Genomic DNA, 26,811 nt, shown 5'->3' with positions numbered 1-26,811 from the left:
GACAGGATTGTTACCGTACGTGGCGAAAAACCACTCGAACTAATTAAGAGAACGTGGTCCCGCGTGTGCCGGCAGGACAGTTCGTAAACACAGTTACATTTCGGTGTCGCAGTTGTGTTTGGAGAGGCTCAAGGGCCATAGCATACCCCGAAGATACAGGCCATTAACAGGTTTCCCGAAAGCTACCCTAACGCGAGCGCATGGCTCCGCTTCTATGACTGTTCCATAAACCACCCCAAGGAGCTGGTATTCGGAACACGTAGTATAATTCTTTCCTCTTTCCCTCCTCCGTTCAGCTCACCGCTCTCTCACTTTGCCCCCCCCCTCTCTCTCTCTCTCTCTCTCTCTCTCTGCCTCTTTCTCGTTCCTGGTCGTCTTTTCGCCCGTCTTCTGCGAGGATGCACGATTCCCCGGTCCCCAATATAGCAGCTCACCGTCAGCAACAGTATCCACCCGCAGCCTCGGCGTTAAGGCTCTCTCCCAGCTTACCCTAGCGTGGCCACCCTCCGCGTCCCGCCACTTCCTCGTGACCCGGATGTAACCCAAGTACACCCGGGCGGACAAACATTTATCTACGATTTGAAATTAATGCTTCGACCTGCGCCCCCAAACGGCCCCGTATCGCCCCTCGGCGCGCGCGCCGAGACTGCGAAAGCGAGAGTTCGGAAGTTATTAGCGCGAAGCGTCGAAGTTACGCGCCACCCTGAAACGCTTTATTTAACTATTCGCCCCACACCGCCTTTCCCGCGGGCGTCATCGTGTACTCGCGCGCGTTCAGCGCAACGACGCACGTAATTACTACGTGATCACGAGCACCATTCCCGTTGTGCTCGTCACTATTAACATTACTTCATTCTTTTTATCTCATCATCGGCGCACGTGCTTTGAACGCGTCCGGCGTGATCCGAGTAAAGTGAGGCGAGCTGAGAAGTACTCGCCGTAGAAGGCAGCAATCGAGTCCTTGGCGTCACGATGAGTCCATCGGGACGCGCGCTGCTCCTACGAGCAAACTAGCGAAAAGCGGCTGCGAGGTGAAAGGGAGAAGCTAGGATCATCGGTAGGGGTGTTAAAAGGATGCGCGAAAGGAAGAGAGGAAGTACGCCGAGGTCATCGAAGAGCCTCGACCTCGCTAATGCAACGTGACGCGATACGCCGACAAACGAGCGCGCTGGCACTTCACGTAAGCAGCGAAAAAAGACGAACGCGATCAGCCGTATGTTTCCCATCAGATGTGTGAGAGAAAGAGGGAAAAAAGGAGATGGGGAGGAGGAGTGAAAGAGGGGAGAAAGAGAGAGAGAGAGAGAGAGCACGTTTAATGAGCAAGGCAGCGCGTATAATTCCGAATATCGCGTCGGTTTAATGCACCCACGCTGCGCTTCGCCCTCGCGCCGGCAAAGTGGTACCTCTAATCTGGGTCAAAGGTGATTTGCCACGGCGCGCTGCGCGCGCGACCCTTCTTCGTGGTCGTGCACGTCGGTGGTTAACGTGACAGCAGTCGAGTCGAGTCGAAGTATGACGCCCGCTCGCTCTCGCGCGCGCGCACACACCGTCAGAGAGTATCCGATTGCCATTACTCGGCTACTTCGCGAAGGTGTAACGGATCGCGCATCTCAGGTGCAAGACGCGACGACCTGGAATCGAGGATGTCGCGACGCGTCTCAAATGTATCGAGTCGCAAATCGGAGACTCGTGAAAACGAGTCAAATGAGAATCGACTTAAACTCGATAAAAGTCTTGTTATAGAGGGTAACTTAATAACTAAACGTTTTACACTAAAGATTTTAGAATTTTTTTTGTCATTTCGTTGAGCATGATTATATTCTATGTGTTAGATATTTTGCAAATAATTGTGTGTGAACATTTCACAAATAATTATGGGCATGCTTTAATTAGGGAATCGGAGTCATAGGAGACATGACGCGCTTCATATGTCGTCGCATTGCTTTAATCGCGAGATCAGTCCCCAAAATTCAAGATCTCCTTCTATTTTATTTACGGTTATTAACGGTAATTACGAATACCGTATCGCGTACGCGCGATCACACGGTCAGTGAACACGAGGCTGTAAAACTGTAATACCACACCGGAAAATCAGAGACTCTGCGTTCTGCTAGAACTCCTTCAGCAGAATGACATTGTGAATAAAGCACCGATCGATATTATCTACAGAGTGCGTCCTACTTGCTGAATGACTTCTGGGAGGGAAAAAAGAGACGCAAGGCAATCTGAATTTCTGCTCGCCGGCGACAGGGAGGAGAAAGTAGACGGTTCGAAAGCGAGGCGGAAAAGTAGGCACCTCCGAAGGTGCGATCTTGGCCGAAGGTATTGACTTTCCCGAGGGTTCGCCCTCGTTCTCTCGGCGGTAGCGCGCGATGATGAGATCTCTCGGGGCGAGGACTCTGCCTACACCATCACCTGCCCCCGACCCGCCCGTGCAACCTTCCTCTGCCCCCCGTTGCCTCGCTGCTCCTGCCGCGGGGGCGGCGCGTAGGTGCGAACGGGGTGGTTCGCGAGTGAGCAGCATTCCAGGATGTGCAGAGGGAGAGAGATACTCCCTCGTGTAGGTGGACGCTGTGCAGTAGACGTAGAGGCACTGAAACGGGTGGTGGTTCCATGCCAAGCCCCAGATACCACCATGCGGAACCCCGCCACTGGCTGACACAAATCTCCGCAGGAAAAAAACGGTCGTCCTGCCGGGCGGTACTTTCGCTCGTCTCCTCTCTCTTTCTCCCTCGCTTCCTCTCTGCCTCTATTCTTTTTTCTGTCCCTCTCTCGGATCTGCTCGCGTAATACGACGCGTCTCGGAGGGTTGACGAGGTTGAGGCTTGATTCTCGCTCACACAGCTCCCATGTAAAATCGAAATTTTTCGCAATTTTCTGGGTCGATCGATTGCTTCATTTTGCGTGGCACAGCGATATTACTTTCAACCTCTACTCGGCAAACTGAATGACTTTGCTGAGCGTTTAATCATTGGCAAAAAAAGTGTGTCTCGCGGATAAATCGTACCTGGCAATCTGAGACACATTCTCGGACTGAACGAGAAATACTCCACGTAAGGTTCCCGACTGTCGGAGTGGTCGCTCGAGCTCTGGCGCTCGATCCCTTCTTGTACAATAAAAGCTTACCTCCTCTCCATCGACGTGTCCTAAGCGCCGAGGTGCTTTGCATGCGACGATTCTCACGTCGCGTGATGCAGCCACATATACGCGCTGTTTTGCCGATACGAGCGAGTAGTCTGGCGTTCCCGCTTGGATGGAAGGGTTGCAGTCGTCGGCGGAAGAGTCCTCCAAGACGAGTGGTTTCGCGACGGCGGCGTCAACGACGCCGACGGTGGCGGGCCTCGCATACTCTGCCATTAGCGACGGCTGCAACGGTTAATGGAGGCGGCGGTGCGGCGTAGAAAACACCGTCGTGGACGAGAGAGAGAGAGAGAAACGGAGGTCTCGTTCTCGCAGGCGATGTGTGTATATGTATAGGGCGCAGCGCCGTGCAAAGTAACGGCGTGATCAATGCCGCAACGCTAATTAATTAACATTCCCTCGCGGAGCTCTCCGGCAGACACACCTATACACACGCGAGAAGCCTTCCCTCGTCTTTCCCACCCCCGCGGTCTCTCTTCAACCCCCTCGCCGGGTTTCACCATCTCTCTTCTTGTTTCTCTACTCCCTTCTGTCTCACTTACGCGCCTCTCTTCTCTTCTCTTCTCTCTATTCTACTTCTCTCTCTCTCTCTCTCTCTCTCTCTCTCTCTCTCTCTCTCTTTCCTTTCTCTTCATCTCTCTCTCTCTCTTCCTCCCCTCTCCCTCTCTCTCTGTCTCTCTCGTGACTTTAACGCCAACGATCGTTACCGTACCGCGATAACGACGGCGGCGATGGCGACGACTAGCACCCGGCAGGAATATTCCTGAGAGGATTATTCCTCGCCGACTCTAGCGAGTAGTCGAAAGTTTCCCTCAGAGCGGCGAGACGCGCCGCTGGAACGGCAAGTGCGACGAGGGAGGACGCGATCGAGAAGTCGAAGATGAGAAGAAGTCGTGAAATTCGGTCTCATCCGCCGCAGTCGTTACACGCAGTGGTAGTAATGGAGATTTTCTTCAGAACTACCGATGGAGATGCTCTGACAATGCGACGCACCGAGCTTTCTTTCGCGACTCCAACTAAGACATTATTTTAATCGCGGTGCACCTTACGCGTCTCCGAACACGTGCACGCACATACAGATTTATAGACGCTGATTTGCGGCCAGAGAGCCTTTCGGTTTGACGGATTTGACGCTTCGGCTTAACACCAACTGAACACCGTTCGCCTTTCTATTTTATAGTTAATTTACTTTTCAATACTTCTCCCTCCTAATCGTAAGAATCGATTTACGGGCTTCTTCTTTAAGAGACTTTCACACTTTCCCGCCGCGCCTGACTATTTTACGAGACAATTCCCTTTCACGCAAGATGATAGGAGAGCGAGCGAGCTCTTGACGATCCTCGGTCTTCTCCCGCCCCCTTCTCTCTCTCTCTCTCTCTCTCTCTCTCTCTCTCTCTCTCTCTCTGTCTCTCTTCCCCCTTCTTTCTCCTTCGCTCTGCCTCCCTCTCGGTCTTGCCCTTTTTACCCCCAGAGGATTAAATCGCGCCTCATCCTCCGGCCGGTCGATATCTGGCTAGCAGCGTAGGAACGTTGACCAGGAGCCGACGAAACTTCGCAAGGACACGCTTCTCCACATGTCTGTGGCATGCGCGCGCACACGCACGTACACACCAAGCTTGTGCAAAGTAGGCCACTACGGGATGATGCCCGGTAAGCAAGGGTGCAGCACTCTACCTTATCTCGCGCGGAAGGACGGCTTTGTCTTCACGACGCTACGGTGGAGCTGTAACGTTCTTTACATTTGCATTCAACCGATTAATAAATCCTCAACGCTCCGTCTCTCCATGGCGACTACTCGCTGGATATTAATTAGCAGCTTCCTAATTAACGCTGGGCGAATTATACATCCGCGTCACATTGCAACAAGATGACAGGTATCGCGGCGGAATGGCACTCAGTTCGGCGTGACTAACGTGACTCGCGCGTGGCTCGCGAAACGCGGGGGAGGGGGGCGATGCGCGACGCTCCCTTCGCGGCTGGAGAAGTTCCAAAGAATCGATCGATACCTTCCGTCGTGCATTGTTCCGCGAAGCGGCTCAAAGGCAGTCCGGCGGGGTGGTTTTACTAATTGGTGCCGAGCATCGATTACCACTTCCTCCGTCCTGGCCTCTCCCCTCGGCCCCCTCCGCCGCTTCACCCACGCCGTACCTGCGGTCTCGTGCACTTCTCGCGCAAATAATCCGCGAATTCTGCCGTAATTACTGTACTCGTTCGTGCCTCGTCCGTCTGCCGTGTAGGCCCACCTACACGGCGATTTCTGTTGTAATTTGCGATCGCTTGGTCTTCGCGATGTCAATATGCGTCGATTTGAGGGCATCGCGCGCTGAATCGCACGCACGCAATCGATTTCGTAGACAATCCCTTTCAAGGGCCGCGAAGTTGGAAACTGGAGCAGTTCATTCGACCATCGCAAGATCTCCAAGTATGGCATGCAGCTACTGCGAACGAAAGAGAGTAAGAGAGAAAGGAGGAGAGAAAAAGAGAGAGACAGAAGCGAGGGTGGAAACGAGGGAGATGGCGAACGGGTCGATGCTTTCGTATTTATAATCATCAACCCCGCTGGTGAGGGAGGAACGGGAAGGTGCGGGGGATGATATTACGAACCCCTCTCCGAAAGCGTCCCAGATTAGGCGAGTGTATCGATCGGCGATTAAGAAACAATGCGTCGACATCGACATCGCGGGGATTTTCGCTCATAAAACGAAAACAGGGAATCGTGATTGAGAGGGGCAGAGGTAGGGAGGGGAAATAGGAGTATTGGTGGGGTAAACAAAGGCTACCGCAAGCAGTAATTAATACGCGCCTTCCAACGCGATGCCGGTGGGGACCGTCTCCTCTTGGAAACGGAGGTTTTGATTAATGAGGAGTTTACTGGCACCTTCGCTATTGTGCGGGCTAATTACACCCCGACTGCACGACCAGCCCGTTCGCCTCGTGCGGTGAGAGCATCCTTCAATCTGCGAGAAGGCGAAGCCCGCTGGCTGCGTAAATCGCGCGCCGAGCCCCTGTTCCGCGTTCCGCGATATCTCGTGGCGTACAATCGGGGATCGAACAGTTTGTTCCCGCCGATCGAGAAGCCGAGATTGCCCGCACGAGGTAACCGTGTAGGATAACGGAACTGATTATGGAGTACACAGAAAAGGAAGTCTTATAATAGTTAACAAATGCATTAGGTTGAGAGTTTCAGTGCGATATTTGATATATAATTAAAATCAAATGTAGTAATAACTACCAATTATCATCTGGTAATAATTACAAAATAATTAGTAAAACGAATTCTTCATTTAGTTGAATCAATGGAATGGTTCAGTTAATAATATCAAATAATTTGGTAATAATTACTAAATAGTGCAACTATTGCCAAAGTATTTAGTCACGTTTCGTGTACTTACTGCATAATATGATAAGTATTACTAAACAATATAGTTTTATTTGTTAACAAATTGTTTAATGATACATATCACATAAATTGATAATAGTCACCAAGTCTTTGAACCTACTTGATGCGAGCTAAAGCGACTCAATTGCCATAACATCTAATTTTCTAGCAAAACAAAAGTCGCTCCTATCTTCATATCTCCTGCTTGGTGTTCAGCGTTACATATGACAAATTTTATAAAAACTACAACGACTTTTGACGGTTGCTATGCCTTATAAAGAAAATAAGCTCCTACTCCATAATTGATTTCTTTATCCCAAATGCGAGAAAATCTCTGGAGCTCGCCACGTGTCTATTTTACGCAGACGATTGTTACTCGGGAGTGTTAGACTTATAAAATGAAAGTACGCAAATATCGATGAAAGAACTCAATAAAGATATTTTTTGAGCTAGGAAGGTTTCCGATAAAAAAATTCGAAAAAGCCGAGAAATATAAGATCCTAGAATATCGATACGTCGTAATGTTCGCGATATCTTAGTTAGCATCGATGAAAATGTCGATATGTGTTTTTCGGGGCACTGCACGACCCGAACGGATTCTCCTATTCTATTGCGCATTTGCCCGTTGCTGTTACCGTTGACAGTAGAATCGAGAAAGATTTGATTAACGCGGTCAAACAGGTCGCCAAGAGCATCTTTTTTTCCCGCCCGATCCTTCATTTCGATTCTTAGCCGGGGAAAATAATTGTCGCGCGCGCGACATCGAAACACCCGATGATTGATTCGACGTGGCGATGTCAAAGTCTCGGTTTACCTGATGAGAACCGGAATGCTCTCGCGTCCATCGCGTGCCCGGAGAGCTTCGGACGCGCGCGCGTGCGCGTTCCCGCAAGCGTATTTATAGAAACCGATATGGCATGCCGTTAGAACGCTGGAATAATAACACGTTGCGTTTCATAAAGACACGGAAGCGAGAAGACCCTATTACGGCGCTTAATTACGATCGCCAGCGATCTTTACCGTCTTACGTTCTCTCCTCGGCTTTTCCCGCCGACAAGTCCCACGGACGTTATTACATAGGACAGAGGCGATATATGCCCGATGATCTCCGCGCGGCGGTCTCTAAAACCGCCGCGATCGCATAATCCCCGTTCGAGAGAACAGGAGCAGTCCTCGCGTTCATCCTACGAGCGCTTCACTAAACTGTAAGAGAGCGGCAGAAGCTCACGTCTACGTGCATGCAGCAGTAACAGTGATCGCAGGTGAAGGAGTAGGAGAAGGATCACTGAAATTCCATCCGATTGTTTCTTCCAAAGCACACTACCGCCGACATTGCACTGCCGGCCCTCGGTTTCTCTCTTTTTCTCTCTCCCTCGGTCTCTCTCTTTCTCTCTCTCTCCCTCTCTCTCTCTCTCTCTCTCTTCGAAGCCTCTCTAATTGCTACGCGAAAGGGTCATTCGCCTCTCAGGTTCATCGGGAACGCATCGGCCGTTCCCTTTGCGTCACCTTGTATGTCGCTTGACTGCAATTTGCAGCGCCCGCGGCCTCGCCTCTCCTCTCCTCTACTCCCCCTCCCCCTTCCTCTCCCTCTCCTCTATCCCCCTTGCCCGGTTCTCGGTGCCTGCCGCGTATCACGGTGTCGTGCCTATCACGGATACGTATATGTCCTCGTATCAGACACGTATGGGGACCAGACAGAATATACAGAGCACTAAATGCCGCTATCGGAAATCGATATCGGGGAGCCACAGCCAGCAGTAGCTACTCTTCACGTCTCTTTCTCCCCTTCGTTCTCTCCCTCACCCTACCTCTGTGTCTTCCTCTCCCTCCTTCTCACTTCCTCTCTCTCTCTCTTTCTCTTTCTCTCTTCTCTCTCGCTAGGAACTTGCTCTTCCTTTCGCTCTCTCTCTCTTTCCCTCTCTTCACGCGCTGGTCTGAATCCCGTTCTCCCATCGTTCGCCTTATTTTTGTTGGTCGTGCCTTTATCGCATCTCTTTATCCTCCGTATCTCAGTTTGTCAGTTTTTTTTTTTCCCTCTGATCCACCCTCGCGAAGAATTTCTCAAAGGGCGGCCTCTCCTCCACAAACCACCGCTAAATTCTACTCGCGCCGTTTAGCTCCGCCGCCGTTGCCCCTCACCGTCATCCTCTTCCTCCTCCTCTCCCTCCGTGCTATCAGCCGACGCGGCCCGAGACTCTCCTCGCAACGGCCATATCGATCCTTCGATAACGATGAACGCTATCGGCTGGGATAGTCCGAGAATACCGGCCGATTGCGCCTTTAAAATATTATAATTGACGATATCGCAATGGGAAAAGCCCTGTTTTCCGCCACGACGGCCTCCGTTTTCACGTTCACCCCACGAAAAGACCGTCGAATGTCGACGTCGTGAAGCGGAAATTGTGTAAAGTGCAACCTAAAAATCGTGATGCTCTGCATTGGCACGAGAGGGGCCGGGGATCGATAGAGATAACTGTGGCAGTAGGAAAAAAATGTAGCAATGCAGGACATTCTCCGATGACGAGGTGAGCCGATAGTTATTACAGGATCAGTAAAAGTTACGATCGGTAGTCGCTGAACGGCCGTCGGAGTCATTGAAAAATGATAGGTGATCCGTCATCGGAAAATATTGTGTGTTGTCACCAGCCAAACTCGATCTCCTCTTTCCCCGTCGACAAATCAATCACTCATAGATTCAATTCGCTCTGTAACCGCCGGCTCTTGTTCTCTGGTTTTTCCGCTAATAACCGATGGTTCTCTCTCTCTCTCTCTCTCTCTCTCTCTCTCTCTCTCTCTCTCTCTCTTTCTCTCTAGTTCATCTGGAAGAGGCGTCGACACCTCCTCGCATATCCATTCCGGTTGGGTACACACAGGGACTCGATTTGATCGACTAATATCATTTCGAAGCTTACCGATTAAACTACGACCGCCGGAGAGAGAAAGAGAAAGACAGAGTAGATCTGTGAGATCCGTCCGGGACAAGGGGCTGATGCGTCATTGCCGCTTCAATTATCGACCTCGAGGTTTGCATTTCAATCTATTAGAGCTACTTTGTGTCGAACCCGCGATTATTGAGGAAAAGATCCGCCGTGTCGACTCGATCTTGGCGCGTTGCGGTAATCGGTTCCCGATCGGTTTTTACAGTTACGACACGCTTAATTCCAAGGAAACACGATTTTCCGCGGTCTCGCGACACTGTACCATAAATCCTTCGAGGATTTACGTCGTGTCCAGCTCTCTTCGCTCGGCTCGACGAAGAAATTAAATCGGCCTGTGACGTCGATTTCACGCAGATATTTCCAGACTGACTCTCATAATTATCACGACGTGAGACGACGGAGCAACTTTTTACAATTTTGATTACATTTATGAAGCAAATGTGCTGCATTGAAGTAATTATTAAATTTACATCGTGCGACAGCGTTAATTTCTCGTTGTATTGATGCAGCAACAAATTCACTAAAAGCTGCACTCAGCCTTTCATACTGCATTCTTTATTCATGTCTCACAACATATTCGAGTGAATTTTGATAATTTTTTTCCGCATTTCCTTCGTATGTTTCTATCTCGTCGCTATATATGGTAAATATGAATGACACATGAACCACTCATAAGGGATGCAACATTTACAAATCAGCTGATGAAGCTGCGACCAAATTTCCTTACGTCTATGTGGATTGTCTTCGATTTCGCGCGCGCGGCATTCTCAGTGATTGCGATGTCTCTAGGCGCAGAGCCGCGGGCGCTAAATAAACGTATACGCACGCACGTAGAGGCGAGCTAATGAAAATTAATCCCTTCCGTCGTCGCGACATACACATACACACACTATACACACACACACACACACACTCTCTCTCTCTCTCTCTCTCTCTCTCTCTCTCTCTCTCTCTCTCTCTCTCTCTCTCCCTCCAAGTTTCTCCTCTCTCTGTCTGTGCAACAAGCGCGATCGCAATTCCGGCAATTCCGCCCTTCGGTCTCGCGACGCCCGGCATACCGGTGTGCACAAACCTGAATGCTACGAGGTTGGTTAGACGGTGTGCTCGGCAACACTCTCTCACACACACATGCACACACCGGCGATCGATCTCTGGACCTGGTGGTGCGCGCGAACTTGGTGGGCCGCGAAAATCGACGATCAGCGCGGCGACGCGCGCGTCCGACGCTTCACCAGTCTGTCGACGCTCGCTGGCCGCTAATTGTCGGCTTGCAGCACGAGTTTCCTGGGTCAGTGGTACTTACGTGTAGTAGGGCGAAGTGTATAGCGGGAATAATCCCTCAAGCACATCCAGCGGGAATATACTCGGCATTACAATAGCCACAATAGTATCTAACGTGAAAATCGACGACATGTTTGCGCGTTTGTTTGAGGATAAACTAAAAAGACCAAAATCAGACTTGCTATATCAGCAAATATTGCGACGGGGGGCCGTGGATAACAGAGAAAATAGGTGTGCCATAAAGCAGCGAAAAGAAGTCGCGTACAGCGATTCTCTTTCTCTCTCTCTCTCTCTCTCTCTCTCTCTCTCTCTCTCTTGACTTGCCGAATGGAATGATAGATGTCTTTCGAGGTATGGAGAGATTCGATGATTCCGCGAAGTAAAGAGTACGTATATATGTACATACACATATGTACATTCACATGGCAGACGTGCACGCGGAGGCACGGGCGTGCACCACGGCAATATCGATCAGGAGAAGTCCCGTGTGCCGACATACACACGTGCACACACCGGGGCTCCTCCACGAGAATATCAACGCCTCTCGCCCCCGCTTTGCGTGTGTACATGTGCGTGTATGTTGCTGGCTGCACGCCCCGCTTAAACCGTATTCAAGCGTTTCCCTTTCACAGCGTAACCCGACCTCTCCGCTTCGCTACTTTCTTGTCCACCCTTCCTACGAGTCATTAAGCGACTGCGTTAACTCGCACGCGATGGGGACTCCTCGTCCGAAAGTCCTGGGCCCGCTCGCACCGGTGTCATCCAAGGCTAATCCCTGACGAACTAATCCGTCTCTTTCGGGCCATGAAAGGTCGGTAATAGGTCTGTAATAGGTCTTTGTTATCGGGCGTGTAACGGAGATAGAGACACTTCGCTAGCGCCGCGCGTTATAATGGATCTATAATGGACTGGATATTACGTAAGATACCTTGACTCGAAGCAAAGTAGAGAAAAGCCGGTGTAAGACTTGCGAATATTAGTGCGAAATTTAAACTTGTATTTCAGAAGGATGTGAATAATCTACGTTATTTGGCGGTATATCCCAAGAGCTTTTCATACAGGGTGTCTTACACTCTCCTCCGGGCATTTTATGGGGACGTAGAATGGGTTGATGTAAACATAAAAATTCTATACCGTTTTGCGATATTCGCAATAATTATCGAGGTATTAATTGTAGAAAATGTGTAAATGATCATGCAGAATATGGTAAATGAGTTATAATAGCGACGACTGCCGTCGTGTACTTATATTTTAGGTCAAATTGTACAAAAAAGTCCTCTACCATTTTGCAAATAATCACATAGATTTTTAATTATTAATTAAACAAGATGAGTGCATTATCACGCAAAATCGTGCAATAATAACGTAGATTATTCATTTACAAGTTTTCTACAATTAATATCTCGATAATTATTGCGAATATCGCAAAACGGTATAGGACTTTTATGTTCACTTCAACCTGCTCTACGTCCCCACAAAATGCCCGGAGGAGAGTGTGAGACACCCTGTATATGCTTTGTTTCTTGGTGCTCTGGAGGGAAAAACTGTTTACACTGTTAGCTAAAGAAATTTATAAACAACACGTGTTATGTTGAGTACGTATACGTTTTTTTACGCTTTTGATAGTCTACCATATGGGAGATCAAATAGTATTTACTTCAGTCATGATTACTAATCTGCGTTACGTGAATGTTGCTTTTATGGAGTATACTATTCTGTAATCTTCTTTATATATTTATACTTCTTAATCGCCATATCGTCTGCTCCGATATTTGGAACATATTAATTTCAATACTACTACTACAAATCTAAGGCTTTGCCGCCTCTAAAGCCCGAATATTCCAGTCTCTTGATATGCTAACAGTTAAATCATGTGTCTGTCCAATTTAAAGAAAAAATGAAGACAGACATATGATTTAACTAGGTAGCTTACCAAGAGGTTAGTACAATCAGTCTTAACTCTGAAAAATTTAATCTAATCTAACCTAATCTATAATTTAAGCTAACTTGTATCATTTTGATATTAGTATATATTATCAACGGATGTACGCTCACAAACAGAAAAGTCGCCTCACTTTTTCGTATGCGTTTTGGAACATATTACTCTTGTCCAATGGGAAAATTCTCCCACTGGACAAGATACATGTGTTTCGAAACATGTTCGAAAAAGTGAGACAATCTTTCTATCCGCGAGCGTAAATGCACATCTTTTTCCAACACTGTGTAGATTTGTACTTACCACCGAAATATTTATATCAAAAAGTGATTATAACAAAACAAGTTCGAAAAATTCCGATTAATATCATGAACTTTCGCTTTACTAAATTAATGAGTTTATCATATATGTACTAAATTAATAAGTACTGAAAAAATAATCAAAAGTTCCTATACAAAGTTTCGGTTGAAGTATCTTTAAGCAAAACGTGTAAGCTCTTGTCCACAACCTTGCTTTAAGACGTAAGCCATAAGAAATTGATCAACTATGATTGATTTTTAGAAGGATAATCGACTGTGGTTGGTCAATTTCTTATGGCTTACGTCTTAAAGCAAGGTTATGGACAAGGGCTAAGGAAATATTTTGATGTGACAAAACGTTCCTTACATATCTACATAGTGCCAAGAAAAGATGTATATTACATCTATTGATAACGTGCACTAACCTTAATAGTCTTAATATTAACTAGGTCTAGTTACAAAAACAAACATTAAAGTTGTTATGCCGGATAGTGAATGCCAATATGAAAGTAATACAAATTAGGTTAATTTAAATTTTTGGGGAGCTCCTACACGTGTACTTCTTAAATGTGCACGATGTCGGAAAAATACGATCTATTCATAAAACTTCCTTTGCTAGAGACTTTTTAATAAACAATGAGCGACGGCCGGAACCTTTTGAATATTATTCAGAGACATGAATCTTGACGATGTCAATGTCAAGATCATTGGAGGTGGGCCCGCCAATGCAAACATTTATCTCAGATTTCTCTTGACGAGTCAAGGTCCGACATTTGATCCTACTGTCATACTTGGTATTGAAAACTGATCGGCGCGAGTGAAACTCGGGAAATGCAAATAAAAGGGAGGATCTGTCATCTCCTCCTCTGTCGGGCTGAATTCGCGAAAAAAGAAGCTTTTCTGCTGTTGAAATTCCGACGGTGGCACTCGAGTGCTCGAGCAATGCTCTCCACTGTTAACGCGTCGCGTGACTTTCAGCTCAGCGGTAAAGTTCAGCCTCGTCGTCGTGGACAACGGTCCGTAAGAGGCTTTGACACGACGTTTTCTGTGCGTCGCCGTCGTCGAGTCGCGCGAGCCTCTCTAATCATCCCGACGACGACGGCGCTCTCCGGCGATCGGCTTAATTACCTTCCGTTCGAGAGTCCCGCGTCGGCTAACGCACGGCGGCTAATTGACCGTCGACGGGGACTCGAGTCGCTCACGGACGTTCACGTCGGCGATCGTGCATGACTCGGGCCATAACTGTAAGCGCAGCCGTCGAACTGTAAAGGAGCGCCGAGAGACTTTGAATTTTTCTAGCAGAACGCCGGAGAGATTCCGCGGCGATTTTCTTTCTCCTGCTACCTCACGTTCACCTGATTGTTGAGTTGATTTTAACGTTGTAGCCTCCTCAGAATATTTAATAGTTATGTTGCACGCAGAGATACTGCGCGTGGTTGAGAATTTCGCCACCACCTTCCCGGGAACCATCTCCTCGTGGTGTTCTTTTTCGCATCCGCTTGTACTTCGTGAAAAATATGTCTCCAATACAAAGCCACGCGGTAGATCATCATCTATTCCTACATTGATCTGTAAGTGGATGCGTGGGCGTCAAATTGTCTCAGACGCGTAGACAAGCGAATGTTTCTCTAATGAGAAATATAAAATAAAATATTTTCGAAGTATGGACTTCTAACTTGTGATGTTTGAAATTTATTGTTTTATGTTTAACTTTCACACAGAACACACAAGCGTACCATGTTGAGTCTGTAAGATTCGAATATTCGATTGCTCGTTCGTAAAAATCTCAAAATAGCGCAAATCTATTTGCAGATTTTGATTTTATCGCGTTATCTTATAGTTGAAGCTTTTCTATATGTATGTAAAAAGAAATATGCCTAAAAATATCAAAAAATACAACTGCACACACACACACACACACACAGATTTATAACGTATTTTAATTTATAATTATTTAATTCATATGGAAAATTTTATATATAAAAGAGTGATGCATCTTTATACAGAGAAAATTATAGTTTCTTTTCGTATAAATTCTTTTAAATTTGACTATGTTTTTAGTAGCTCAGGAATGGACTATTAATAAAGTCTATCTTCCTAGGAAATAATGAATTCCGCTAGAAATGTAGCAGCTATTTTAATAGCACATTTTTTCATCCTAAAATATATATTAATAGCACATGTGAAATGATAGGATAGTAAATTACTGCAGAGAATCGATCTATTCCTGAGAGTTATAAAATCCTATAATAACTTTTACTATAAAATTCTCTCTCTCCGTGTAGACTGCAGAATTAAGGCTTAAGGGCTGCAGAATCGCTTATCTTCCGAGGGCCTTCTCGTCATTCTCTGCACACGTACCCGCGCGTCTCACTGAATACAATTTACGTTCGTTATAAATTAACAAATCTCACGATTATGTTAATGGTCGTTAATTAACGTTAATTGGCCAATCCCTTCTCTTCACTTTATCCCTGTAGGTATATATCGCGGGCGGCGTCGTGTTAATAAACGGGGCTTGTTAATAAACTTGACTCCACTCTTTCGCCTTTTCATTCTCACGTTTTCCCTTTCGATCGCGGATCGCGCGGCGCGCAGACATGTGCGTGACAATTAGCGACTTATAGCGTCGCCGTCGACCGCCCGCGTGTGCATTTCTCGCGGGCCGTTGGCGCCCGCGTGTGCGTGCCACGTTCGTGAATCCGCGTTTCTTGCACGGCACGTAAGCACGTAACGCATTCCTCCCCTTCTTGATACGCGCCGCGGCGAGTCACGGGCGTCGCATCGCGGGCCCCGAGGTCGTCGCAGTCGCGAGGCCGAGTTCCCGCGACGCTCGCTTACACAGACCGCACCAACAAAAAAATAAAAAAAAGGAAGTGAGAAAAGCTCCAATGTTACGCCGGCGGTAAAAGGAGAAAAATATATCGATATTTTGTAAATATTATTCAGCTTGTAACTCTGCGCTGCCTGCACAGTTGAGTAAAGTTATTGCAACAGCAAACGCAACGCCATACCGTGTAAGCATTCCTGTCGCGGTTTTATGGAAATATATTGGATTTAGTTATAATGGAGTGAGCACATTGCGACGATTCTAACCTAAAACTGCATTTTTCCGTGTAACAAATGCTGTGATAAGTACTTACGGCGCTTAGAGATACCCCTGATTAAAAGATACGATGTTCGATGAATCATAATTATCAGTCCCCGGATAGGCAAGTGTACGTAAATCTGACAGCACATTTCATTCACTAATTGATTCGTAAAAGTTGCGTCCCTCACAAGCAGTTTGTGGAACAGTCATATTTATCACGACGAAGCGGCAATACGAGAAAAGATTGTCAAAATTTGCACAAAACGACACGCCGTGTAAAACGTAATACGTAAATCTCAGTGTAACTTTTGTTGGATTTGTTGCAGCATATAACGACAAGTTTGCATTGTGTTGCGCGATGTAAATTTAATGCTCAATTTAATACAGTATATTTGCTTTGCAAATTTAATTAAATCAAATTGTAGAGTTTCCTTCATTCGATTGTCTCACGTCGTGATGAAGTCACAAAAGTCCACCTGGGTCAAGATTGCGTGATATCTCATGAAACGCGAGAAAGAGAGCGCAACCCGAACGTCAATTCGCGAGCGTGATAATTACGATTCGTTCCCCCGAGGGACGCCGCCTATGGCGGTTCTTCCGCGGCGATACCTCGAATCGAGCAATCCGATGGCTCGAGCGCACCGAGAAGAAGGCAAGGTCGTTACAGGGCTCACACTGGGTGGCGAGAGGGAAGGGGGCGGGGGAGGACTGGGAAACGACGAACAGAAGCTGCGGAAGAACGAAGGAGACAGATGGCACCCGAGAAACGGCGGCGGAGAAAAGAAACGGTAGAGTTATGGCACGAGCGGCGGGGAGAATAGACGTAGGTGGTGGTCGCGTGCGGCCTTCAAACCCTTCACGGAACTTCGTCTTTCACCCTCCACGGCTCCGCACAGAGTCTGTCGCTGTTCCGCAGTCACGTGACCGCGCCCTTCGCACACCCCCGGCGGATAGCCCGGAGTACATCCAGTTTTTAGAGTCCGGGTGGATGATACTCCACGAGGCGCTCATTATCGATCCGAGCTCCGTTTCAAAATTAACCCGGCGATGTCGTTAGGGCGGTCACCTTCGTGCGTATTCCGTTTTACGCTCTCCGGTTTTACGCTCTGAGATAAAAAGCTGGTAATAGGATTTCCTCCAGTCTACGACGGACTGTAGCTGCTCCCTCGCGATAAACATTCGAGTGAATCGCGCGCGCGTTAATGCTCTATTTATATTCACGTCGCGACGTTTTATTGACACGCATTATCACGCAACTTGGTCTGTTAATTGCGCTTTCATTGGTCGTTCAGCGAGATTCGCGAAGTAGACGAGGCGAACTCGCGCAAGTAGAACGCACCGTCACAGGACGGACCGTCACGTCTGACAATTGTAACGGTCGCACTACTGATTCGCGCCGCGTCAGACTACTCCACTGCGGAGGTCCTCATGCACGACTCGAAGGGCGGATCGGTCGAACCACTCGTAAACTCGAGAACCGTGGAAAATGGGCTTGCGAAGCGTCGCGAGGGGAAGAAAAGCGGTGAGAAATCTCTTCGGGAAAGAGAATGCGGATTTTACAGACGCAATAAATAAATAGAACACATATTAAATCGAACGAACTAAGGTCTGTTTTTTATTGCTGAACTAGTGAACACTTTCGGAACTTAAAAAGATATACAGATAAAATTTGATGGAAGAAAGATGAGAGAACCAATTCACACACACAGCAATAGAAAACAGATTCCTAGCGTGAATCGTCGTGGTGTAGCATCATCATAGCAATTTCCTCAGAATACTGCATAGATTCCAATTAAAATGCCCAAATTTGACTCGAAACTGATTATCTCACTACGATACTAATTGGGAATTCCATTTTTGTCCCAAACATAAGCTTTCTGTCGAGAATCGAGACAAAAATGCTACGGAAACTGCACGCTTTTGCTTCAGTCGATAACGCCAGTATGCTTTTGTGATAACAAATAAGAAAATTTAGTTGTATATCAATTATTGCGTTCGATAGGATAAAACAGCAAACTGCTTCGAGAATTACACACGACTGTAACGCGTAGCCAGTATGATCATCATTCTACGGAAAGTGAGCTCTGAGAGTTTGACAAACGCGACTCGTCGCGTCGTGGTGATGGAAAACATCCCCATCACATCGTGTCACGATGTTATTTACGGAGAATCGATAATTGTAAGATTTTAACGTTTCGTCGCGCGACGCCGTTCCCCACGTAGCACTCTCGATCTTCCATTGGATGCCGATTTGAGACTGACTGAAATTTTCATTAATCAGCGTGCAGCTAGATGCAGCCACCTGAACTCTTTGCACAGCAACAGCGTAATTTAGATCGACTTTATTTTCTATTATCCATATCTCAATTTTCTATTGGTCTTTATTTTCTGTTTCGCGAGTGAATTTCACGCACGTTCGAAGCAGGCGTCGTTTGAAGTTACGGGCAACTCACTGCTCACGGCGTAGCCTGCCGAGACGACCTGGCGCGATCCACAGCAATTCATGCGAGGAATCTTTATTGTGCTGTTACCTGCATTGCGCGTACTCACGCGTGCTTGCACGCGTCGCGGTTCGCCTAATTTTCAGCACGGACGCGTTGCGTCGCGACGCATTGCATTACGTTGCGTCGCGTCACGAGACGAGGCGGCTAATTCTTGTGTTGTCGGTAAGCCGAGCGTGAGGCAAAGCGCGCAACCTCGGTCACCCCCTTCGCTCGCTCGTCGTACGGGTCAAGCCGACTGCGCGAGCAATCGAGGCGCCGATTGATGCGAAGGGTGACGATATCCGCGCCACGTAGGGTGGCGAGGAGACCGACGCTCAGCGGCGACGGCGAGGGGTGGCCGACTAGAGATGGGTCGTCGTCAGGCGCACCGGGAGGTGATGGAAACGTCGGCGCTGTCACCAGCGGTAGCGGCGCCGCCGACGGTGGCGTGGTGGTGATGCTGGTGGTAGTGGTGGTGGTGGTGGTGGTGGTGGTGGTGGTGGTGGTGGAGATGGAGGTGGAGATGGAGGTGGAGGTGGTGCGGGTGGCGTTTAGCACACACTGCATGTGTACGAGGAATAGGAGGCAGTGGTGAGGAAGAGGGGCAGAGGTCACCGGCCGCGGAGACTCGTGCGGCTCGCCCGTGGAACCGTCCTCCTTCACGCCTGCCTTCTCTTTCTGTCTGCCCCTCTCGCCTTTCCCGTCGTTTCTTCGTCCCCCTTCTCGCTCCCTCTTCTCTGTCGACCAGCGTCGTACAGTCGAGCTCCTCTCGTACGCAATTGCGTACCGTTCCTTCCATGAGCAGCGACCGCTCGGCATGACCCGCTGCTATAACACCACGGTAGGTGTAACGCGCGCAATATGCGCGAGATATGTCCGCCTCGGTCTGCCCTTTCATCGCGCCGAGACCTCTCTGCGTCGTGAGGTGTCCATCTCAAGGTCGCTCTCTTCAGGATGCCATTCCTGCGGCCGGATCGCCGCAAGCCGTATCTGCGCGGTGTACTCGCGAACCACGGTGCGTTGCACCCGGTAAAACCTATCAGTGGTTCTCTGAATTGTTACGGAGGCATGTCTCCCGCATAGAAAATTTCTTGGGATCCAGTTAGATTCAGGGGGTTTAGTTCACACTTGAAACATGCAGTTCTAAGTGGGAAACCTAAAGTTGTCTAAATCTTTTTTCTGGTCTCTTTATTTTACATTATAATTAAACAAAACATACTTTAACTATCCGAATAAGTTCATCACTCGACAAAGTACTCCAAGTGTTTTAAAGGATGAAAATAAAATGAACGTGACGAAGTCACGAGTTTATAATTCGACAAAGTACTTAAAGCGTTTTAAAAGGTGAAAGTAAAATGAACGTAGCGAAGTCACGAGGAAAGATAGATTAAAGAGGAAGGTTGCATGTCATCTTAACTTTACGGCTATTTATTTGCTCTGAAATGAACAGGATAGTGTTTTTGGAATATTTCACAAGTAACGCTTAATCAGTCAGAATGTTCTCTCATATAAATATTTTTTTTATTTGGAAATGGCACGTAAGAATTTGGGACTTGCGTTTTTTTACTTCTAACGTTATCAACCCAGAATTTCGCATTGAGTCATTCAAGAGCCTTGAAAGGAATGCTAGACACCGTCGATAATACAGCTTCCGTATTTTCCACTGTTTTTCTACTTGGTTGTATAGAAATTGCAAATGCTTATGCAGAGTGAAAGTGCAAATGTCAACGTATAGCGAGATACTTCGTGTTATATCAAAGGCGAATAAAATTTTGTAAATGAAGAATTTGAAAAATTCTATTTTATGTAACATGTATCTCCCGCTACTAATTGACATTTGTACTTTCACTCTGTCCGAGCATTTGCAGTTTCACAAAACTAAATAGAAAAACAGCGCAGGGATACGTTATGTCTGTATCCAGCAGCTTGAAGCACCGCTTCGGTCCCGCGATCCTATCCGCGAATGAGCACCTCGGGCACGAGCGCTATGATTAGCGATTACCACATCGTGATATTAGTCACAATGCGATTCCTCGACTGTGCGCGCCTGTGTGCATCACGACGCGGGCACGTACACGCCGTTATCGTCGAGTGTATCGACTGTGTCAGTACGATGGCTCTGTGCAGTATGCTAATAACACGACGGTTCGTAAGTCGCCTCGACCGCTGCGCTTCCATCTACGCGGCCCTCTCGCACGCACGAGGTTTTCTGCGGGCCTGAAATCACTTCAGCGTTTCCTTTTACGATCCTTTGATGCACTCCTCGGCTCGCCCGGCAGTTGCGGGCGGGATGTCTCAACGTATCACCGTTTGTTTAGGATTCCGCTTAGGACATCACCCGATACTATCTGGTGAAAAGAGACTATCGTTTGACAAGAGAGACTTCTGTCTGACTTGAGATATTCGTGATATTCGAGTATTCTGGTTCTCTTTACGTAACAGGTGGATGTGTAGAAGTAATGCAATTCGTGTGACAAGCGCAGCGCAGAAATTTTCACTGTCGCGTGGCAATGATTGAAGCGAGGAATTGATTCTGTAGATAGATAAGAGCAGTAATCGCGAACATATGTATAAACGCGCACTTCAGCCGGAAACTCGAGACACGAGATAATTAATTGATACTGATCGAGCTGAACGTGCGAGGAAAAATTGCGGTGCTATAAAATTATTCAATTATATATCCATTTAACTCGATGTTATACTTAAGCTGTCATAAATATGCATACGTCGTTTAAGTCAACGTGATCCTGATGCAGCAGGACACGCACTGCGAACGAGTTCAATCGATTCAACGACCGCGATGGCCGGACGATATTATAATAACACAGCCGAAGATTTCATTTCAAACAAACCGCGAACGTTAAAAATAAAAGCTTCAATTGAACACGTTGATATCGATCTGTCCTACAGCGGAGGAGGAGGAGCTGTCTAGTTTGTGCCTCCTTCGATTTATCGGTTCCTGTAAGTCGCCCGCTAATAACACCGGTCACGTTATTAACTGGCCTTAATTGCGAGAGCCCGTGATTCGTGGAATCCGCTGGCGTAATTATCGATTTTTCAAAACAGACGGCGCGTGCTCTCGTTTCGAGCCGTGTACGTCCAACGTCCGTGTTCTTCGTTTCCCTTTATCCGTCACGTTCGTTACCACGAGACGTGGAGAAATATCGATCTCAAAATCAAACACGCTTGAAAATGACACGCGTAGAATTTTCCTCGAAGATATAAAAGACATTCATTAACCGTCGTCTGGTATCCGTTCATACGAATTGAAATTTTATCTTTCGTGTATCATTATGTTTCCAAGCAAAAATAACGATTGAAGAAATTATTGTCTTGTTATGAATATCAATATCCCTTCTTAAATATCAAGGACTATATGTGAAGGTATATAATGTCTCAATTCGAACTTTGGTGGGGACGCGAATATGACAAGAATCCTTGGAATTCGGAGAAACGATCAGTGCCGAGAAGCCGTCACGAGTTGGCGTCGAAGCGTCCTTCCAGACGAGCGATACGGAAATGTCTGATGATTTGTTGATAGTGTGAGAATTCGGTCAATATAAGGACTCGTTATATTAGGCTTGGCAATAGCGAGCAGCAGACAATCGCCTTCCGTTCGTCCGCGAGTATTGTCTCTAGACGTTTAGAGTTTATTCTCCAATGGTAGTAAATAGTAAAAAGTAAGAATAAGAAATTGACTAATCACAGTCGAATATAAGAAAAATAATCCACTCTGATCGGTCAATTTTTTACTCTTACTATCTGCTTTTTACTGCTTATTGCCATTGTAGAATAGGCTTAAAGGGATGCTGAAAACTTCGCCAGAAGTTCAGAACTGACAAAATACTATTTTTTTGCAAAGTTTACGTCGTATTGGTTGTACATAAATGCTTTCAGGCATTGAAAGTACGTGCAAAAATAAATAGGATTTATTGCTCAATATTCATTGCTTAATATGTGACGGGAACGAAAAAGTTTTAAACATAAAATCTCAAGCTGTCAGCGTAATATTTTTCTAATGCAAAAGTTCCGCAGCTTGTAAATAAAAAAGTATGGATACTTCAAACGGAAAATTTTTGAAGAATATTACTGTATCTTTTCACATATGAAGCTTAAGAATATCTGAAAAGTTTGTATACCCTAAGGGGATGCTGAAGTCAATGACGAACTCGAACAATGTCGATAACACAGAGACGATCGTCACTAACACAATCACGCTATTCTTTTCGTATTTCTTGCATATACAGAACTTCGAGCTAAGATGGTCATGTTGCAGCATGTTTGTATTTTGGTTATTACAGAAGAAAATACACGATTTATAGGATCATTGGTATAAAAACAGGACGTTCTCTCTATCTCATATCTCTCTATACAGTCACACAATCACAACAATTAGTTATCTGAGAAGTTATAACTTCCGAAGAAATGTGTTATCTAGCTCCGACCTTTTCTACTAATATGTTATGATGTTCAACAAAAATGTATACAGATTCAAAAGGAGAAACCATTCACAAAGACCCGTGATCTCTGATCAGCTCGCAGTCGCGCGACGCTTCGGCTAATAAAACGCGTACAGACAGACCCGAAGTGCTAGATCTCCGACATTTCGGCTCGCAAAGTTAGTTGCACGCCGTGGTCCATTAGTATTAGTATGGTCCATTAGTTTGTATTTTGGTTATTACAAGAAAATACACGATTTATAGGATTATTGATATAAAAACAGGACGTTCTCTCTATCTCATATCTCTCTATACAGTCACACAATCACAACAATTAGTTATCTGAGAAGTTATACACTGAGAGAAAAAAATAGTTGGAATAACTATAATCTCACTATATTTTATAGTTCGTTTTGTATCAAACGTATATTTATAGTTCATCTAAATATGAAGATATAGTAGAATGAACACAGATTTATAGTCACCATCTTATTATTCTATATGTATGGTAAAGCACTTTTTGGGAATATAGTTACATGTACCTATATTTGCCAAATATTCCAATTGTATTGACTATATAAAATAGTTAATTTCTCTTACCATTTAATACCTTATTATATTTTTTATTTCAAATAATTATAATTCTTGGTAAAAATTTTACACCAGGGTCAGTTATACCATGCTTATATTGTAAGTATTACAAATATTATGGTAACATTTACTATAAAAATTATATTCCTAACTATAATCTTTTTACTATGCCATTATAATTCCAAATATCATACATTTTTCTCTCAGTGTAACTTCCGAAGAAATGTGCTATCTAGCTCCGACCTTTTCTACTAGTATGTTGTGATGTTCAACAAAAATGTATACAGATTCAAAAGGAGAAACCATTCACAAAGACCCGTGATCTCTGATCAGCTCGCAGTCGCGCGACGCTTCGGCTTATAAAACGCATACAGACAGACCCGAAGTGCTAGATCTCCGACATTTCGGCTCGCAAAGTTAGTTGCACGCCGTGGTCCATTAGTATGCCGTCGTGTCCTTCCTTAGTTCGCGATAGCCGTAGACGCGCGAGCCAACTGAACTCTCCCCCTTTCTGCCTCGCCCTCTCTGCAGCAGCCCTCATATGAACATCGCGGTAACAAGACACGTGCTACGCAGATGTCGCGTCCAGGACGCTCTCTCGACGGGACGCCGTCGTGATTTAGGCTAATTATGCGCGACCGGCCGAGTAGGTTTCTCCTACCACGGTCATATCTATGCCCTACCGGGATACGCGACCTCTCGCAGCCTCCGTCGTAGAACCCACACGTGTGGGTTCGCGACCAGCACACACGTACGCGCGTCCATTTTCCCGACTGAAACTGGTGTACGACCGTTTACCTGAGTACCTACCGTCGCGGGGCGGTCACTCCGTGCGAATTTTCGTCGCGACTCGGACGCGTTGAGAACGCTCGCGTTCACTCGTGCACATTACTGCGATTTACCTTTGCATTTCTATTCCCGCGTTTCCCTCCGTAATTATGTACACACGCATACACCGGGTTGCTCCGGGACTACGATTTCACGGATTCAACTGTCAACTGCTCAACATAGATCTTCACCTCGACGAAAATTGGACCGTATTTTTCGGAATTTTCGAATTTTCGATATCAAGTACCTCGATGGTTAAATCACAAACCGAAACGCGATGAGGGGTCCAAGATATCTTGTGCATGCAATGTGATATGATAACACATGATGTAAATATTGGGCCGTTAATCTATTTTTATTTGATAGATAAGCGTATAATAAATATTACGTTTTCCTGAATCTTCCGTTTGTGATGTCTCGGGTGTCTCGTGCTGTCACTTCGGCTTCTGTCATAACGGATTACCAAGCAAGTCGTGAGCAGTGGCTCGCGATGGTGACAACTTGGAGCGTGCTCCTAACTTCATTATAAAAAAATCTGTGCAAACCGTTTTGTAACCGACTATACATATATGCATATAGCTTATCGGACAAGGTGCACGTGTATGAGATATGCATCGAGCAGACGTAATAATTGTAATTCCCTTACACATGTAAATGCGGCTGTATGTAGCCGTCTTCAAATGTTATGTACAGCGCGGCACGCTTATACATGGTGTGTACAGCTACGAAATTACACTGGTGGCGGTGGTAGTGGTGGTTGTACTAAATACCGATCCTTGACTACGCGTATAATTATCCGCGCGTATCGGTAGACGGTCTTATGTACGGCTCCTCGCTAATATACAATGTGTCTACGGACGCGTATGTATGCCGCTCGTGTACCTATATACGTCGTATATCTCGACATTTTAATAGACTGAGCGGCTATCAACACAGAGAGAGAGAGAGAGAGAGGCGACTCCACACCTGTGCATTTGCATAAGTGTCTGTCATCGTTCGCGTTCTACATGCGAAATTCAGATATCGCGGTATACCGGGTATCTGCATTAACATTGCGCTCTGACCGCGAGCCACCTTGTACATATATCCCGTAAAGAAAATTTCTTGGCATCTAATTGTGGGAATCCTGTCCGATTCCCCAAAATCATTATAGCCGGTATTCAGAGTCAAATCTTAAATTTAAGACCACCTTAAGTTCACCTTCAGCGTATTCCTTCAGATACTCCATAACCAGTGAAATGATCTATCGGCATCTGAGGATGAACAGTCATTTAAGACAATCTTCAATATAAGATGTAACTATGAATATGGTTATGGCCGTGCATTCCCATAAAAACCTGAGCAGCCATGCGATACGCAATTGGGCGATGCTTAGAGCCGCGGGGGACCGCCGGGATGTATCGAGATACAAACTCGCAACTAGATTACGAGGGTTCAATAGGGAGAGAGATAGGAGAGATCCGCGAGGTCGAAAGGTCATCGACGGGACACAGTCCGCGCTTATACCTCGCCGTTATACTCCTTATACTCCCCGTTCCTCTTCCGCACCATGAAATATAGAAGAACGGTAGCCATTTCGTATCATTGTCGGCCGATACGACCGACGACACAGGACACACACAATAGTCCTCCGTTTGTCTCGGTCGCCTTTTTTTTTCCGAAATTAAATTTCCGCCGCCCCGTGGCGAAGCCGCGCTGCCGGTCGTCCCTTTGGATGACAAAATTTCGCGCAGTAACGGAATAAGAGATATAAACTACACAATCCCGTAGAGGAGCAGCAAAACTTCACGATGCAATCGGACCCAATAAATGTCGGAGGACAACAAGCCGACGAGATTTTCGAAGTGGCATGTATCGCGATGTGTTTCGCGGCGAGAACACGATTTGATGAAAAGAAGTGTAGATAGCGAGATGATTGCCGGTCTGGCGGAGAGCGTGCAACTTGGCAGGGTTTTACCTTCCTCTTGTGGTCCTCTTGTGAGACTCTTGCCGCATTCTTTGCGTACGCGCAATTAGCGACTTAGCTGCTGTGTAATCACGCGTGTCGTTAAGGTGTCTAAAGAAGCGTGGGCCGATTTTTGCGTCAGGCCTGTCTCGTTCGACAGTCGAATCCTGTGTTTAAAGTCGATTTGTGCGAGCAACTTGTTATTACACCGTCGATGCGAGGCACGCGGCATCACGTCGTAAAGATTACACGCGAAAAATCCAGCCGTTAAACACCAGTTGCAGGATTCCGGCGCGTTATACCTACTGACATGAGACACTCCTATATATTAGCCGCGACGAAGCCATGTGTATGTCTCGGAAGATACCATGGCGATATTTATTAACGCTCTCACCGACGGCTCTGCATTTACAAGAGAGAGAGAGAGAGAGAGAGAGAGAGAGAGAGAGAGAGAGAGAG

The 26,811-nt window shown here is 46.5% G+C and overlaps 1 protein-coding gene across 7 annotated transcripts in view; it reads left to right on the top strand.

The window, feature by feature from the left end:
* The window catches only part of LOC116847586 (neurogenic protein mastermind-like), a 296,566-nt gene that overhangs the window by 248,098 nt on the left and 21,657 nt on the right, over positions 1-26,811 (top strand). The window lies entirely within an intron of this gene.

Source organism: Odontomachus brunneus, unplaced genomic scaffold (genome assembly GCF_010583005.1).
Source record: "Odontomachus brunneus isolate Ranch 3 - 2012 unplaced genomic scaffold, Obru_v1 Obru_scaffold_081, whole genome shotgun sequence".
Classification (NCBI taxonomy): domain Eukaryota; kingdom Metazoa; phylum Arthropoda; class Insecta; order Hymenoptera; family Formicidae; genus Odontomachus; species Odontomachus brunneus.
The sequence above is the reverse complement of the archived record's forward strand: the minus strand, read 5'-3'. Positions and strand labels throughout refer to the sequence as shown.